The following is a 21,258-nucleotide window of genomic DNA, read 5'->3' as shown; positions in this document are numbered from 1 at the left end:
CTTAAAATGCAATATTAGGCGAAATTTTGAGATTTGAAGGCCAAATCACATATCGTGATACTACATGAAATAGTATCGAAATATTGGCAAAAATGAATATATTTACGTAATATCAATCTACATGAAAAACGTGAAAAAATCACTATTTAACCATATTTGAGGATTTTAACTTCAAATCATAGAGCGAGATTTCGTATTATTTAGATCCAAGAAAAGACATATGACAATGTTGTTTCCAATACAAATGATAAAAACCAATGTGTTTTAATTAGAATTAACTAAAATGTTCCTTATTTTCCGTTTTATTACCGATGGAAGATGTACACGTAAAACCGCTCTAATCCGGCTGAAACGTCGGTATATGCAATAAAACCCGAACTTCTCCCCTTTTCAATATCCTACTCAGTATTTTAACGAGAAACAAATGGTTGATTGAAAATGAAGTATTTAAGGTTAATTTCTAATCAATTATGTGTTTGCATCATTTTTATCGTATATTTAATGAATTAATAACAATAAACTTAAAATTCACAAAAACGTGGAAAAACGTCAAAATATTGCCTAATTCGATGATATTATGTTTAAATCACATAAAGGAAAAGGGGATGATAAACGTCAAAATATTGCTAAATTCCATGATTTTTCGTACGAAACAAAATGCAAGAAAACTTGCTTAAAATGCAATATTATCCGAAATTCTGAGATTTGAAGTCCAAATCACATTTCGTGATACTACATGAAATAGTATCGAAATATTGGCAAAAATGAATATATTTACGTAATATCAAACTACATGAAAAACGTGAAAAAAGTCACTATTTAACCATATTTGAGGATTTTAACTTCAAATCATAGAGCGAGGTTTCGTATTCTTTAGATTCAAGAAAAGACATATGACAATGTTGTTTCCAATACAAATGATAAAAATCAATGTGTTTTCATTAGAATTAACTAAAATGTTCCTGATTTTCCGTTTATATTACTGATGGAAGATATACACGAAAACCGCTCTATTCCGGCTGAAACGTCGATATATGCAATAAAAACAGAACTTCTCCTTTTTCAATATCTTACTCAGTATTTTAACGAGAAACAAATAATTGATTGAAAATGAAGTATTTAAGGTTATTATCTAATCAATTATGTGTCTGCATCATTTTTATCGTATATATAATGAATTAATACCCATTGACTGAAAATTCACAAAAACGTGGAAAAACGGCAAAATATTGCCTAATTCGATGACATTTTGTATAAATCACATAAAGAAAAGGGGATGATAAACGTCAAAATATTGCTAAATTCGATGATTTTTCGTACGAAACAAAATGCAAGAAAACTTGCTTAAAATGCAATATTATGCGAAATTCTGAGATTTGAAGGCCAAATCACATATCGTGATACTACATGAAATAGTATCGAAATATTGGTAAAAATGAATATATCTACGTAATATCAAACTACATGAAAAACGTGAAAAAGTCACTATTTAACCATATTTGAGGATTTTATCTTCAAATCATAGAGCGAGGTTTCGTATTATTTAGATCCAAGAAAAGACATATGACAATGTTGTTTCCAATACAAACGATAAAAATCAATGTGTTTTCATTAGAATTAACTAAAATGATCCTGATTTTCCGTAAATATTACCGATGGAAGATGTACACGAAAACCGCTCTATTCCGGCTGAAACGTCGATATATGCAATAAAAACAGAACTTCTCCCCTTTTCAATATCTTACACAGTATTTTAACGAGAAACAAATAGTTGATTGAAAATGAAGTATTCAAGGGTATTATCTAATCAATTATGTATTTGCATCATTTTTATCGTATATATAATAAATTAATACCAATAAACTGAAAATTCACAAAAACGTGGAAAAACGTCAAAATATTGCCTAATTCGATGATATTATGTTTAAATCACATAAAGGAAAAGGGGATGATAAACATCAAAATATTGCTAAATTTGATGATTTTTCGTATGAAATAAAATGCAAGAAAACTTGCTTAAAATGCAATATTATGCGAAACTCTGATAATTGAAGGCCAAATCACATATCGTGATACGACATGAAATAGTATCGAAATATTGGTAAAAATGAATATATTTACGTAATATCAAACTACATGAAAAACGTGAAAAAAGTCACAATTTAACCATATTTGAGGATTTTAACTTCAAATCATAGAGCGAGGTTTCATATTATTTAGATCCAAGAAAAGACATATGACAATGTTTTTTCTAATACAAATGATAAAAATCAATGTGTTTTCATTAGAATTAACTAAAATGTTCCTGATTTTCCGTTTATATTACCGATGGAAGATGTACACGAAAACCGCTCTACTCCGGCTGAAACGTCGATATATGCAATAAAAACAGAACTTCTCCCCTTTTCAATATCCTACTCAGTATTTTAACGAGAAACAAATAGTAGATTGAAATGAAGTATTTAAGGTTATTATCTAATCAATTATGTGTTTGCATCATTTTTATCGTATATGTAATGAATTAATGCCCATAAACTGAAATTTCACAAAAACGTGGAAAAACGGCCAAATATTGCCTAATTCGATGATATTTTGTTTAAATCACATAAAGGAAAAGGGAATGATAAACGTCAAAATATTGCTAAATTCCACGATTTTTCGTACGAAACAAAATGCAAGAAAACTTGCTTAAAATGCAATATTATCCGAAATTCTGAGATTTGAAGTCCAAATCACATTTCGGGATACTACATGAAATAGTATCGAAATATTGGCAAAAATGAATATAATTACGTAATATCAATCTACATGAAAAACGTGAAAAAATCACTATTTAACCATATTTGAGGATTTTAACTTCAAATCATAGAGCGAGGTTTCGTATTATTTAGATCCAAGAAAAGACATATGACAATGTTGTTTTTAATACAAATGATAAAAACCAATGTGTTTTAATTAGAATTAACTAAAATGTTCCTTATTTTCCGTTTTATTACCGATGGAAGATGTACACGTAAAACCGCTCTAATCCGGCTGAAACGTCGGTATATGCAATAAAACCCGAACTTCTCCCCTTTTCAATATCCTACTCAGTATTTTAACGAGAAACAAATGGTTGATTGAAAATGAAGTATTTAAGGTTAATTTCTAATCAATTATGTGTTTGCATCATTTTTATCGTATATTTAATGAATTAATAACAATAAACTTAAAATTCACAAAAACGTGGAAAAACGTCAAAATATTGCCTAATTCGATGATATTATGTTTAAATCACATAAAGGAAAAGGGGATGATAAAAATCAAAATATTGCTAAATTTGATGATTTTTCGTATGAAATAAAATGCAAGAAAACTTGCTTAAAATGCAATATTATGCGAAATTCTGATATTTGAAGGCCAAATCACATATCGTGATACGACATGAAATAATATCGAAATATTGGTAAAAATGAATATATTTACGTTATATCAAACTACATGAAAAACGTGAAAAAAATCACTATTTAACCATATTTGAGGATTTTAACTTCAAATCATAGAGCGAGGTTTCGTATTATTTAGATCCAAGAAAAGACATATGACAATGTTTTTTCTAATACAAATGATAAAAATCAATGTGTTTTCATTAGAATTAACTAAAATGTTCCTGATTTTCCGTTTATTTTACCGATGGAAGATGTACACGAAAACCGCTCTATTCCGGCTGAAACGTCGATATATGCAATGAAAACCCCTTTTTAATATCTTACTCAGTATTTTAACGAGAAACAAATAGTTGATTGAAATGAAGTATTTAAGGTTAATATCTAATCAATTATGTGTTTGCATTATTTTTATCTTATATATAATGAATTAATACCAATAAACTGAAATTTCACAAAAACGTGGAAAAACGGCCAAATATTGCCTAATTCGATGATATTTTGTTTAAATCACATAAAGGAAAAGGGGATGATAAACGTCAAAATATTGCTAAATTCCATGATTTTTCGTACGAAACAAAATGCAAGAAAACTTGCTTAAAATGCAATATTATCCGAAATTCTGAGATTTGAAGTCCAAATCACATTTCGTGATACTACATGAAATAGTATCGAAATATTGGCAAAAATGAATATAATTACGTAATATCAATCTACATGAAAAACGTGAAAAAATCACTATTTAACCATATTTGAGGATTTTAACTTCAAATCATAGAGCGAGGTTTCGTATTATTTAGATCCAAGAAAAGACATATGACAATGTTGTTTTTAATACAAATGATAAAAACCAATGTGTTTTAATTAGAATTAACTAAAATGTTCCTTATTTTCCGTTTTATTACCGATGGAAGATGTACACGTAAAACCGCTCTAATCCGGCTCAAACGTCGGTATATGCAATAAAACCCGAACTTCTCCCCTTTTCAATATCCTACTCAGTATTTTAACGAGAAACAAATTGTTGATTGAAAATGAAGTATTTAAGGTTAATTTCTAATCAATTATGTGTTTGCATCATTTTTATCGTATATTTAATGAATTAATAACAATAAACTTAAAATTCACAAAAACGTGGAAAAACGTCAAAATATTGCCTAATTCGATGATATTATGTTTAAATCACATAAAGGAAAAGGGGAAGATAAAAATCAAAATATTGCTAAATTTGATGATTTTTCGTATGAAATAAAATGCAAGAAAATTTGCTTAAAATGCAATATTATGCGAAATTCTGATATTTGAAGGCCAAATCACATATCGTGATACGACATGAAATAGTATCGAAATATTGGTAAAAATGAATATATTTACGTAATATCAAACTACATGAAAAACGTGAAAAAAGTCACTATTTAACCATATTTGAGGATTTTAACTTCAAATCATAGAGCGAGGTTTCGTATTCTTTAGATTCAAGAAAAGACATATGACAATGTTGTTTCCAATACAAATGATAAAAATCAATGTGTTTTCATTAGAATTAACTAAAATGTTCCTGATTTTCCGTTTATATTACTGATGGAAGATATACACGAAAACCGCTCTATTCCGGCTGAAACGTCGATATATGCAATAAAAACAGAACTTCTCCTTTTTCAATATCTTACTCAGTATTTTAACGAGAAACAAATAATTGATTGAAAATGAAGTATTTAAGGTTATTATCTAATCAATTATGTGTCTGCATCATTTTTATCGTATATATAATGAATTAATACCCATTGACTGCAAATTCACAAAAACGTGGAAAAACGGCAAAATATTGCCTAATTCGATGACATTTTGTATAAATCACATAAAGAAAAGGGGATGATAAACGTCAAAATATTGCTAAATTCGATGATTTTTCGTACGAAACAAAATGCAAGAAAACTTGCTTAAAATGCAATATTATGCGAAATTCTGAGATGTGAAGGCCAAATCACATATCGTGATACTACATGAAATAGTATCGAAATATTGGTAAAAATGAATATATCTACGTAATATCAAACTACATGAAAAACGTGAAAAAGTCACTATTTAACCATATTTGAGGATTTTATCTTCAAATCATAGAGCGAGGTTTCGTATTATTTAGATCCAAGAAAAGACATATGACAATGTTGTTTCCAATACAAACGATAAAAATCAATGTGTTTTCATTAGAATTAACTAAAATGTTCCTGATTTTCCGTTTATATTACCGATGGAAGATGTACACGAAAACCGCTCTATTCCGGCTGAAACGTCGATATATGCAATAAAAACAGAACTTCTCCCCTTTTCAATATCTTACACAGTATTTTAACGAGAAACAAATAGTTGATTGAAAATGAAGTATTCAAGGGTATTATCTAATCAATTATGTATTTGCATCATTTTTATCGTATATATAATAAATTAATACCAATAAACTGAAAATTCACAAAAACGTGGAAAAACGTCAAAATATTGCCTAATTCGATGATATTACGTTTAAATCACATAAAGGAAAAGGGGATGATAAACATCAAAATATTGCTAAATTTGATGATTTTTCGTATGAAATAAAATGCAAGAAAACTTGCTTAAAATGCAATATTATGCGAAACTCTGATAATTGAAGGCCAAATCACATATCGTGATACGACATGAAATAGTATCGAAATATTGGTAAAAATGAATATATTTACGTAATATCAAACTACATGAAAAACGTGAAAAAAGTCACAATTTAACCATATTTGAGGATTTTAACTTCAAATCATAGAGCGAGGTTTCATATTATTTAGATCCAAGAAAAGACATATGACAATGTTTTTTCTAATACAAATGATAAAAATCAATGTGTTTTCATTAGAATTAACTAAAATGTTCCTGATTTTCCGTTTATATTACCGATGGAAGATGTACACGAAAACCGCTCTACTCCGGCTGAAACGTCGATATATGCAATAAAAACAGAACTTCTCCCCTTTTCAATATCCTACTCAGTATTTTAACGAGAAACAAATAGTAGATTGAAATGAAGTATTTAAGGTTATTATCTAATCAATTATGTGTTTGCATCATTTTTATCGTATATGTAATGAATTAATGCCCATAAACTGAAATTTCACAAAAACGTGGAAAAACGGCCAAATATTGCCTAATTCGATGATATTTTGTTTAAATCACATAAAGGAAAAGGGAATGATAAACGTCAAAATATTGCTAAATTCCACGATTTTTCGTACGAAACAAAATGCAAGAAAACTTGCTTAAAATGCAATATTATCCGAAATTCTGAGATTTGAAGTCCAAATCACATTTCGGGATACTACATGAAATAGTATCGAAATATTGGCAAAAATGAATATAATTACGTAATATCAATCTACATGAAAAACGTGAAAAAATCACTATTTAACCATATTTGAGGATTTTAACTTCAAATCATAGAGCGAGGTTTCGTATTATTTAGATCCAAGAAAAGACATATGACAATGTTGTTTTTAATACAAATGATAAAAACCAATGTGTTTTAATTAGAATTAACTAAAATGTTCCTTATTTTCCGTTTTATTACCGATGGAAGATGTACACGTAAAACCGCTCTAATCCGGCTGAAACGTCGGTATATGCAATAAAACCCGAACTTCTCCCCTTTTCAATATCCTACTCAGTATTTTAACGAGAAACAAATGGTTGATTGAAAATGAAGTATTTAAGGTTAATTTCTAATCAATTATGTGTTTGCATCATTTTTATCGTATATTTAATGAATTAATAACAATAAACTTAAAATTCACAAAAACGTGGAAAAACGTCAAAATATTGCCTAATTCGATGATATTATGTTTAAATCACATAAAGGAAAAGGGGATGATAAAAATCAAAATATTGCTAAATTTGATGATTTTTCGTATGAAATAAAATGCAAGAAAACTTGCTTAAAATGCAATATTATGCGAAATTCTGATATTTGAAGGCCAAATCACATATCGTGATACGACATGAAATAATATCGAAATATTGGTAAAAATGAATATATTTACGTTATATCAAACTACATGAAAAACGTGAAAAAAATCACTATTTAACCATATTTGAGGATTTTAACTTCAAATCATAGAGCGAGGTTTCGTATTATTTAGATCCAAGAAAAGACATATGACAATGTTTTTTCTAATACAAATGATAAAAATCAATGTGTTTTCATTAGAATTAACTAAAATGTTCCTGATTTTCCGTTTATTTTACCGATGGAAGATGTACACGAAAACCGCTCTATTCCGGCTGAAACGTCGATATATGCAATGAAAACCCCTTTTTAATATCTTACTCAGTATTTTAACGAGAAACAAATAGTTGATTGAAATGAAGTATTTAAGGTTAATATCTAATCAATTATGTGTTTGCATTATTTTTATCTTATATATAATGAATTAATACCAATAAACTGAAATTTCACAAAAACGTGGAAAAACGGCCAAATATTGCCTAATTCGATGATATTTTGTTTAAATCACATAAAGGAAAAGGGGATGATAAACGTCAAAATATTGCTAAATTCCATGATTTTTCGTACGAAACAAAATGCAAGAAAATTTGCTTAAAATGCAATATTATCCGAAATTCTGAGATTTGAAGTCCAAATCACATTTCGTGATACTACATGAAATAGTATCGAAATATTGGCAAAAATGAATATAATTACGTAATATCAATCTACATGAAAAACGTGAAAAAATCACTATTTAACCATATTTGAGGATTTTAACTTCAAATCATAGAGCGAGGTTTCGTATTATTTAGATCCAAGAAAAGACATATGACAATGTTGTTTTTAATACAAATGATAAAAACCAATGTGTTTTAATTAGAATTAACTAAAATGTTCCTTATTTTCCGTTTTATTACCGATGGAAGATGTACACGTAAAACCGCTCTAATCCGGCTGAAACGTCGGTATATGCAATAAAACCCGAACTTCTCCCCTTTTCAATATCCTACTCAGTATTTTAACGAGAAACAAATTGTTGATTGAAAATGAAGTATTTAAGGTTAATTTCTAATCAATTATGTGTTTGCATCATTTTTATCGTATATTTAATGAATTAATAACAATAAACTTAAAATTCACAAAAACGTGGAAAAACGTCAAAATATTGCCTAATTCGATGATATTATGTTTAAATCACATAAAGGAAAAGGGGATGATAAAAATCAAAATATTGCTAAATTTGATGATTTTTCGTATGAAATAAAATGCAAGAAAATTTGCTTAAAATGCAATATTATGCGAAATTCTGATATTTGAAGGCCAAATCACATATCGTGATACGACATGAAATAGTATCGAAATATTGGTAAAAATGAATATATTTACGTAATATCAAACTACATGAAAAACGTGAAAAAAGTCACTATTTAACCATATTTGAGGATTTTAACTTCAAATCATAGAGCGAGGTTTCGTATTCTTTAGATTCAAGAAAAGACATATGACAATGTTGTTTCCAATACAAATGATAAAAATCAATGTGTTTTCATTAGAATTAACTAAAATGTTCCTGATTTTCCGTTTATATTACTGATGGAAGATATACACGAAAACCGCTCTATTCCGGCTGAAACGTCGATATATGCAATAAAAACAGAACTTCTCCTTTTTCAATATCTTACTCAGTATTTTAACGAGAAACAAATAATTGATTGAAAATGAAGTATTTAAGGTTATTATCTAATCAATTATGTGTCTGCATCATTTTTATCGTATATATAATGAATTAATACCCATTGACTGAAAATTCACAAAAACGTGGAAAAACGGCAAAATATTGCCTAATTCGATGACATTTTGTATAAATCACATAAAGAAAAGGGGATGATAAACGTCAAAATATTGCTAAATTCGATGATTTTTCGTACGAAACAAAATGCAAGAAAACTTGCTTAAAATGCAATATTATGCGAAATTCTGAGATTTGAAGGCCAAATCACATATCGTGATACTACATGAAATAGTATCGAAATATTGGTAAAAATGAATATATCTACGTAATATCAAACTACATGAAAAACGTGAAAAAGTCACTATTTAACCATATTTGAGGATTTTATCTTCAAATCATAGAGCGAGGTTTCGTATTATTTAGATCCAAGAAAAGACATATGACAATGTTGTTTCCAATACAAACGATAAAAATCAATGTGTTTTCATTAGAATTAACTAAAATGTTCCTGATTTTCCGTAAATATTACCGATGGAAGATGTACACGAAAACCGCTCTATTCCGGCTGAAACGTCGATATATGCAATAAAAACAGAACTTCTCCCCTTTTCAATATCTTACACAGTATTTTAACGAGAAACAAATAGTTGATTGAAAATGAAGTATTCAAGGGTATTATCTAATCAATTATGTATTTGCATCATTTTTATCGTATATATAATAAATTAATACCAATAAACTGAAAATTCACAAAAACGTGGAAAAACGTCAAAATATTGCCTAATTCGATGATATTATGTTTAAATCACATAAAGGAAAAGGGGATGATAAACATCAAAATATTGCTAAATTTGATGATTTTTCGTATGAAATAAAATGCAAGAAAACTTGCTTAAAATGCAATATTATGCGAAACTCTGATAATTGAAGGCCAAATCACATATCGTGATACGACATGAAATAGTATCGAAATATTGGTAAAAATGAATATATTTACGTAATATCAAACTACATGAAAAACGTGAAAAAAGTCACAATTTAACCATATTTGAGGATTTTAACTTCAAATCATAGAGCGAGGTTTCATATTATTTAGATCCAAGAAAAGACATATGACAATGTTTTTTCTAATACAAATGATAAAAATCAATGTGTTTTCATTAGAATTAACTAAAATGTTCCTGATTTTCCGTTTATATTACCGATGGAAGATGTACACGAAAACCGCTCTACTCCGGCTGAAACGTCGATATATGCAATAAAAACAGAACTTCTCCCCTTTTCAATATCCTACTCAGTATTTTAACGAGAAACAAATAGTAGATTGAAATGAAGTATTTAAGGTTATTATCTAATCAATTATGTGTTTGCATCATTTTTATCGTATATGTAATGAATTAATGCCCATAAACTGAAATTTCACAAAAACGTGGAAAAACGGCCAAATATTGCCTAATTCGATGATATTTTGTTTAAATCACATAAAGGAAAAGGGAATGATAAACGTCAAAATATTGCTAAATTCCACGATTTTTCGTACGAAACAAAATGCAAGAAAACTTGCTTAAAATGCAATATTATCCGAAATTCTGAGATTTAAAGTCCAAATCACATTTCGGGATACTACATGAAATAGTATCGAAATATTGGCAAAAATGAATATAATTACGTAATATCAATCTACATGAAAAACGTGAAAAAATCACTATTTAACCATATTTGAGGATTTTAACTTCAAATCATAGAGCGAGGTTTCGTATTATTTAGATCCAAGAAAAGACATATGACAATGTTGTTTTTAATACAAATGATAAAAACCAATGTGTTTTAATTAGAATTAACTAAAATGTTCCTTATTTTCCGTTTTATTACCGATGGAAGATGTACACGTAAAACCGCTCTAATCCGGCTGAAACGTCGGTATATGCAATAAAACCCGAACTTCTCCCCTTTTCAATATCCTACTCAGTATTTTAACGAGAAACAAATGGTTGATTGAAAATGAAGTATTTAAGGTTAATTTCTAATCAATTATGTGTTTGCATCATTTTTATCGTATATTTAATGAATTAATAACAATAAACTTAAAATTCACTAAAACGTGGAAAAACGTCAAAATATTGCCTAATTCGATGATATTATGTTTAAATCACATAAAGGAAAAGGGGATGATAAACGTCAAAATATTGCTAAATTCCATGATTTTTCGTACGAAACAAAATGCAAGAAAACTTGCTTAAAATGCAATATTATCCGAAATTCTGAGATTTGAAGTCCAAATCACATTTCGTGATACTACATGAAATAGTATCGAAATATTGGCAAAAATGAATATATTTACGTAATATCAAACTACATGAAAAACGTGAAAAAAGTCACTATTTAACCATATTTGAGGATTTTAACTTCAAATCATAGAGCGAGGTTTCGTATTCTTTAGATTCAAGAAAAGACATATGACAATGTTGTTTCCAATACAAATGATAAAAATCAATGTGTTGTCATTAGAATTAACTAAAATGTTCCTGATTTTCCGTTTATATTACTGATGGAAGATATACACGAAAACCGCTCTATTCCGGCTGAAACGTCGATATATGCAATAAAAACAGAACTTCTCCTTTTTCAATATCTTACTCAGTATTTTAACGACCAACAAATAATTGATTGAAAATGAAGTATTTAAGGTTATTATCTAATCAATTATGTGTCTGCATCATTTTTATCGTATATATAATGAATTAATACCCATTGACTGAAAATTCACAAAAACGTGGAAAAACGGCAAAATATTGCCTAATTCGATGACATTTTGTATAAATCACATAAAGAAAAGGGGATGATAAACGTCAAAATATTGCTAAATTCGATGATTTTTCGTACGAAACAAAATGCAAGAAAACTTGCTTAAAATGCAATATTATGCGAAATTCTGAGATTTGAAGGCCAAATCACATATCGTGATACTACATGAAATAGTATCGAAATATTGGTAAAAATGAATATATCTACGTAATATCAAACTACATGAAAAACGTGAAAAAGTCACTATTAAACCATATTTGAGGATTTTATCTTCAAATCATAGAGCGAGGTTTCGTATTATTTAGATCCAAGAAAAGACATATGACAATGTTGTTTCCAATACAAACGATAAAAATCAATGTGTTTTCATTAGAATTAACTAAAATGTTCCTGATTTTCCGTAAATATTACCGATGGAAGATGTACACGAAAACCGCTCTATTCCGGCTGAAACGTCGATATATGCAATAAAAACAGAACTTCTCCCCTTTTCAATATCTTACACAGTATTTTAACGAGAAACAAATAGTTGATTGAAAATGAAGTATTCAAGGGTATTATCTAATCAATTATGTATTTGCATCATTTTTATCGTATATATAATAAATTAATACCAATAAACTGAAAATTCACAAAAACGTGGAAAAACGTCAAAATATTGCCTAATTCGATGATATTATGTTTAAATCACATAAAGGAAAAGGGGATGATAAACATCAAAATATTGCTAAATTTGATGATTTTTCGTATGAAATAAAATGCAAGAAAACTTGCTTAAAATGCAATATTATGCGAAACTCTGATAATTGAAGGCCAAATCACATATCGTGATACGACATGAAATAGTATCGAAATATTGGTAAAAATGAATATATTTACGTAATATCAAACTACATGAAAAACGTGAAAAAAGTCACAATTTAACCATATTTTAGGATTTTAACTTCAAATCATAGAGCGAGGTTTCATATTATTTAGATCCAAGAAAAGACATATGACAATGTTTTTTCTAATACAAATGATAAAAATCAATGTGTTTTCATTAGAATTAACTAAAATGTTCCTGATTTTCCGTTTATATTACCGATGGAAGATGTACACGAAAACCGCTCTACTCCGGCTGAAACGTCGATATATGCAATAAAAACAGAACTTCTCCCCTTTTCAATATCCTACTCAGTATTTTAACGAGAAACAAATAGTAGATTGAAATGAAGTATTTAAGGTTATTATCTAATCAATTATGTGTTTGCATCATTTTTATCGTATATGTAATGAATTAATGCCCATAAACTGAAATTTCACAAAAACGTGGAAAAACGGCCAAATATTGCCTAATTCGATGATATTTTGCTTAAATCACATAAAGGAAAAGGGAATGATAAACGTCAAAATATTGCTAAATTCCACGATTTTTCGTACGAAACAAAATGCAAGAAAACTTGCTTAAAATGCAATATTAGGCGAAATTTTGAGATTTGAAGGCCAAATCACATATCGTGATACTACATGAAATAGTATCGAAATATTGGCAAAAATGAATATATTTACGTAATATCAATCTACATGAAAAACGTGAAAAAATCACTATTTAACCATATTTGAGGATTTTAACTTCAAATCATAGAGCGAGATTTCGTATTATTTAGATCCAAGAAAAGACATATGACAATGTTGTTTCCAATACAAATGATAAAAATCAATGTGTTTTCATTAGAATTAACTAAAATGTTCCTGATTTTCCGTTTATATTACCAATGGAAGATATACACGAAAACCGCTCTATTCCGGCTGATACGTCGATATATGCAATAAAAACAGAACTCCCCTTTTCAATATCTTACTCAGTATTTTAACGAGAAACAAATAATTGATTGAAAACGAAGTATTTAAGGTTATTATGTAATCAATTATGTGTTTCCATCATTTTTATCGTATATGTAATGAATTAATGCCCATAAACTGAAATTTCACAAAAACGTGGAAAAACGGCCAAATATTGCCTAATTCGATGATATTTTGTTTAAATCACATAAAGGAAAAGGGGATGATAAACGTCAAAATATTGCTAAATTCCATGATTTTTCGTACGAAACAAAATGCAAGAAAACTTGCTTAAAATGCAATATTATCCGAAATTCTGAGATTTGAAGTCCAAATCACATTTCGGGATACTACATGAAATAGTATCGAAATATTGGCAAAAATGAATATAATTACGTAATATCAATCTACATGAAAAACGTGAAAAAATCACTATTTAACCATATTTGAGGATTTTAACTTCAAATCATAGAGCGAGGTTTCGTATTATTTAGATCCAAGAAAAGACATATGACAATGTTGTTTTTAATACAAATGATAAAAACCAATGTGTTTTAATTAGAATTAACTAAAATGTTCCTTATTTTCCGTTTTATTACCGATGGAAGATGTACACGTAAAACCGCTCTAATCCGGCTGAAACGTCGGTATATGCAATAAAACCCGAACTTCTCCCCTTTTCAATATCCTACTCAGTATTTTAACGAGAAACAAATGGTTGATTGAAAATGAAGTATTTAAGGTTAATTTCTAATCAATTATGTGTTTGCATCATTTTTATTGTATATTTAATGAATTAATAACAATAAACTTAAAATTCACAAAAACGTGGAAAAACGTCAAAATATTGCCTAATTCGATGATATTATGTTTAAATCACATAAAGGAAAAGGGGATGATAAAAATCTAAATATTGCTAAATTTGATGATTTTTCGTATGAAATAAAATGCAAGAAAACTTGCTTAAAATGCAATATTATGCGAAATTCTGATATTTGAAGGCCAAATCACATATCGTGATACGACATGAAATAATATCGAAATATTGGTAAAAATGAATATATTTACGTAATATCAAACTACATGAAAAACGTGAAAAAAATCACTATTTAACCATATTTGAGGATTTTAACTCCAAATCATAGAGCGAGGTTTCGTATTATTTAGATCCAAGAAAAGACATATGACAATGTTTTTTCTAATACAAATGATAAAAATCAATGTGTTTTCATTAGAATTAACTAAAATGTTCCTGATTTTCCGTTTATTTTACCGATGGAAGATGTACACGAAAACCGCTCTATTCCGGCTGAAACGTCGATATATGCAATGAAAACCCCTTTTTAATATCTTACTCAGTATTTTAACGAGAAACAAATAGTTGATTGAAATGAAGTATTTAAGGTTAATATCTAATCAATTATGTGTTTGCATCATTTTTATCTTATATATAATGAATTAATACCAATAAACTGAAATTTCACAAAAACGTGGAAAAACGGCCAAATATTGCCTAATTCGATGATATTTTGTTTAAATCACATAAAGGAAAAGGGGATGATAAACGTCAAAATATTGCTAAATTCCATGATTTTTCGTACGAAACAAAATGCAAGAAAACTTGCTTAAAATGCAATATTATCCGAAATTCTGAGATTTGAAGTCCAAATCACATTTCGTGATACTACATGAAATAGTATCGAAATATTGGCAAAAATGAATATAATTACGTAATATCAATCTACATGAAAAACGTGAAAAAATCACTATTTAACCATATTTGAGGATTTTAACTTCAAATCATAGAGCGAGGTTTCGTATTATTTAGATCCAAGAAAAGACATATGACAATGTTGTTTTTAATACAAATGATAAAAACCAATGTGTTTTAATTAGAATTAACTAAAATGTTCCTTATTTTCCGTTTTATTACCGATGGAAGATGTACACGTAAAACCGCTCTAATCCGGCTGAAACGTCGGTATATGCAATAAAACCCGAACTTCTCCCCTTTTCAATATCCTACTCAGTATTTTAACGAGAAACAAATTGTTGATTGAAAATGAAGTATTTAAGGGTATATATCTAATCAATTATGTGTTTGCATCATTTTTATCGTATATTTAATGAATTAATAACAATAAACTTAAAATTCACAAAAACGTGGAAAAACGTCAAAATATTGCCTAATTCGATGATATTATGTTTAAATCACATAAAGGAAAAGGGGATGATAAAAATCTAAATATTGCTAAATTTGATGATTTTTCGTATGAAATAAAATGCAAGAAAACTTGCTTAAAATGCAATATTATGCGAAATTCTGATATTTGAAGGCCAAATCACATATCGTGATACGACATGAAATAGTATCGAAATATTGGTAAAAATGAATATATTTACGTAATATCAAACTACATGAAAAACGTGAAAAAAGTCACTATTTAACCATATTTGAGGATTTTAACTTCAAATCGTAGAGCGAGGTTTCGTATTATTTAGATCCAAGAAAAGACATATGACAATGTTTTTTCTAATACAAATGATAAAAATCAATGTGTTTTCATTAGAATTAACTAAAATGTTCCTGATTTTCCGTTTATATTACCGATGGAAGATGTACACGAAAACCGCTCTATTCCGGCTGAAACGTCGATATATGCAATGAAAACCCCTTTTTAATATCTTACTCAGTATTTTAACGAGAAACAAATAGTTGATTGAAATGAAGTATTTAAGGTTAATATCTAATCAATTATGTGTTTGCATCATTTTTATCTTATATATAATGAATTAATACCAATAAACTGAAAATTCACAAAAACGTGGAAAAACGGCCTAATTCGATGATATTTTGTTTAAATCACATAAAGGAAAATGGGATGATAAACGTCAAAATATTGCTAAATTCGATGATTTTTCGTACGAAACAAAATTCAAGAAAACTTGCTTAAAATGCAATATTATGCGAAATTATGTGATATGAAGGCCAAATCACATATCGTGATACTACATGAAATAGTATCGAAATATTGGTAAAAATGAATATATTTACGTAATATCAAACTACATGAAAAACGTGAAAAAAGTCACTATTTAACCATATTTGAGGATTTTAACTTCAAACCATAGAGCGAGGTTTCGTATTATTTAGATCCAAGATAAGACATATGACAATGTTGTTTCCAATACAAATGATAAAAATCAACGTGTTTTCATTAAAATTAACTGAAATGTTCCTGATTTTCCGTTTATATTACCAATAGAAGATATACACGAAAACCGCTCTATTCCGGCTGAAACGTCGATATATGCAATAAAAACAGAACTTCTCCCCTTTTCAATATCTTACTCAGTATTTTAACGAGAAACAAATAATTGATTGAAAATGAAGTATTTAAGGTTATTATCTAATCAATTATGTGTTTGCATCATTTTTATCGTATATGTAATGAATTAATGCCCATAAACTGAAATTTCACAAAAACGTGGAAAAACGGCCAAATATTGCCTAATTCGATGATATTTTGTTTAAATCACATAAAGGAAAAGGGGATGATAAACGTCAAAATATTGCTAAATTCGATGATTTTTCGTACGAAACAAAATGCAAGAAAACTTGCTTAAAATGCAATATTATGCGAAATTCTGAGATTTGAAGGCCAAATCACATATCGTGATACTACATGAAATAGTATCGAAATTATGGCAAAAATGAATATATTTACGTAATATCAATCTACATGAAAAACGTGAAAAAATCACTATTTAACCATATTTGAGGATTTTAACTTCAAATCATAGAGCGAGGTTTCGTATTATTTAGATCCAAGAAAAGACATATGACAATGTTGTTTCCAATACAAATGATAAAAACCAATGTGTTTTAATCAGAATTAACTAAAATGTTCCTGATTTTCCGTTTATATTACCGATGGAAGATGTACACGTAAAACCGCTCTAATCCGGCTGAAACGTCGGTATATGCAATAAAAACCGAACTTCTCCCCTTTTCAATATCCTACTCAGTATTTTAACGAGAAACAAATGGTTGATTGAAAATGAAGTATTTAAGGTTAATTTCTAATCAATTATGTGTTTGCATCATTTTTATCGTATATTTAATGAATTAATAACAATAAACTGAAAATTCACAAAAACGTGGAAAAACGTCAAAATATTGCCTAATTCGATGATATTATGTTTAAATCACATAAAGGAAAAGGGGATGATAAACATCAAAATATTGTTAAATTTGATGATTTTTCGTATGAAATAAAATGCAAGAAAACTTGCTTAAAATGCAATATTATGCGAAATTCTGATATATGAAGGCCAAATCACATATCGTGATACTACATGAAATAGTATCGAAATATTGGTAAAAATGAATATATTTACGTAATATCAAACTACATGAAAAACGTGAAAAAAGTCACTATTTAACCATATTTGAGGATTTTAACTTCAAATCATAGAGCGAGGTTTCGTATTCTTTAGATTCAAGAAAAGACATATGACAATGTTGTTTCCAATACAAATGATAAAAATCAATGTGTTTTCATTAGAATTAACTAAAATGTTCCTGATTTTCCGTTTATATTACTGATGGAAGATATACACGAAAACCGCTCTATTCCGGCTGAAACGTCGATATATGCAATAAAAACAGAACTTCTCCTTTTTCAATATCTTACTCAGTATTTTAACGAGAAACAAATAATTGATTGAAAATGAAGTATTTAAGGTTATTATCTAATCAATTATGTGTCTGCATCATTTTTATCGTATATATAATGAATTAATACCCATTGACTGAAAATTCACAAAAACGTGGAAAAACGGCAAAATATTGCCTAATTCGATGACATTTTGTATAAATCACATAAAGAAAAGGGGATGATAAACGTCAAAATATTGCTAAATTCGATGATTTTTCGTACGAAACAAAATGCAAGAAAACTTGCTTAAGGGGGCGTCTGGTTGGCATCTGGGTCAAAAAATGCAAAAATGAAAACTCATTCGATTTCAATCAAACTTTTTTGACAAGTTCTATATGAAAAGTGTTTCATCTGGTCCACGTTTCAGCATTGTAGCATAAATAGGAAGGGAGAAAAAAAATATTGAAGTAGTTGTGAAAATTATGCAAAAATGGTCAAAATCGATTATCAATCAAAAGTGTCAACTGAAATCATAACTACAACTCTTTGCTATCACAATAGCATATATTAAACAAATATTATTATTAGTTTAATTGGAAAAAAAATTTAAGGAAAAAAAAAAAAAAAGGATTTTTTTTTCTTTTTTTTTTTTAAATATTTTTTTTTTCTCATTTTTTTTGGGGCGATTTGCATCAAACTTACACACCTGACTGTACGTAAGCCTATCTGTAAGGATGCCAATTTTGGAGAAAATTGGTTGATGTCAACCCCAGCCACAGATTTTAGAACCTTAGACTTTATTCATTTCTGTTTTTTTTTCAATTGACACAAACGTTTACAAAACTCATTCTTTTTTTATTCAATTTACATGAAACTTACACAGTATATGTGGAGGGCATGTCTCTACATTGGGGGGCTTTCATTTTTCTCTAAGTTCATTTATTGATTTTATAATAGCAATAAACATGCCATATTTGCAAAAAAATTTTGGGGAACTTTGAACATTTGTATTAGGAAAACTAAAGATGTTTTGGAAATTCTAAATCCCCAAATCCTTTATTATATGCTAATGTGTCAGAAAAGTGTCACAGAATAATTTTATCTGAAACGTGTGTTCTGAAGTGTGAACTTGAAAATGTGTAAAAAACGTTCAAAAAAAAAAAAAAAAAAAAAAAACTCCCTTTCTATTTACGCTGCAGTACTGAAACTTGGGACAATTTAAGCACTTTTCATATACAACTGGAAAAATAATATTGGTTGACATTGAACAACTTTCATTATAATAACCAGACGCCCCCTTAAAATGCAATATTATGCGAAATTCTGAGATTTGAAGGCCAAATCACATATCGTGATACTACATGAAATAGTATCGAAATATTGGTAAAAATGAATATATCTACGTAATATCAAACTACATGAAAAACGTGAAAAAGTCACTATTTAACCATATTTGAGGATTTTATCTTCAAATCATAGAGCGAGGTTTCGTATTATTTAGATCCAAGAAAAGACATATGACAATGTTGTTTCCAATACAAACGATAAAAATCAATGTGTTTTCATTAGAATTAACTAAAATGTTCCTGATTTTCCGTAAATATTACCGATGGAAGATGTACACGAAAACCGCTCTATTCCGGCTGAAACGTCGATATATGCAATAAAAACAGAACTTCTCCCCTTTTCAATATCTTACACAGTATTTTAACGAGAAACAAATAGTTGATTGAAAATGAAGTATTCAAGGGTATTATCTAATCAATTATGTATTTGCATCATTTTTATCGTATATATAATAAATTAATACCAATAAACTGAAAATTCACAAAAACGTGGAAAAACGTCAAAATATTGCCTAATTCGATGATATTATGTTTAAATCACATAAAGGAAAAGGGGATGATAAACATCAAAATATTGCTAAATTTGATGATTTTTCGTATGAAATAAAATGCAAGAAAACTTGCTTAAAATGCAATATTATGCGAAACTCTGATAATTGAAGGCCAAATCACATATCGTGATACGACATGAAATAGTATCGAAATATTGGTAAAAATGAATATATTTACGTAATATCAAACTACATGAAAAACGTGAAAAAAGTCACAATTTAACCATATTTGAGGATTTTAACTTCAAATCATAGAGCGAGGTTTCATATTATTTAGATCCAAGAAAAGACATATGACAATGTTTTTTCTAATACAAATGATAAAAATCAATGTGTTTTCATTAGAATTAACTAAAATGTTCCTGATTTTCCGTTTATATTACCGATGGAAGATGTACACGAAAACCGCTCTACTCCGGCTGAAACGTCGATATATGCAATAAAAACAGAACTTCTCCCCTTTTCAATATCCTACTCAGTATTTTAACGAGAAACAAATAGTAGATTGAAATGAAGTATTTAAGGTTATTATCTAATCAATTATGTGTTTGCATCATTTTTATCGTATATGTAATGAATTAATGCCCATAAACTGAAATTTCACAAAAACGTGGAAAAACGGCCAAATATTGCCTAATTCGATGATATTTTGTTTAAATCACATAAAGGAAAAGGGAATGATAAACGTCAAAATATTGCTAAATTCCACGATTTTTCGTACGAAACAAAATGCAAGAAAACTTGCTTAAAATGCAATATTAGGCGAAATTTTGAGATTTGAAGGCCAAATCACATATCGTGATACTACATGAAATAGTATCGAAATATTGGCAAAAATGAATATATTTACGTAATATCAATCTACATGAAAAACGTGAAAAAATCACTATTTAACCATATTTGAG

Source organism: Procambarus clarkii, chromosome 16 (assembly GCF_040958095.1).
Source record: "Procambarus clarkii isolate CNS0578487 chromosome 16, FALCON_Pclarkii_2.0, whole genome shotgun sequence".
Lineage (NCBI taxonomy): Eukaryota > Metazoa > Arthropoda > Malacostraca > Decapoda > Cambaridae > Procambarus > Procambarus clarkii.
The sequence above is the reverse complement of the archived record's forward strand: the minus strand, read 5'-3'. Positions refer to the sequence as shown.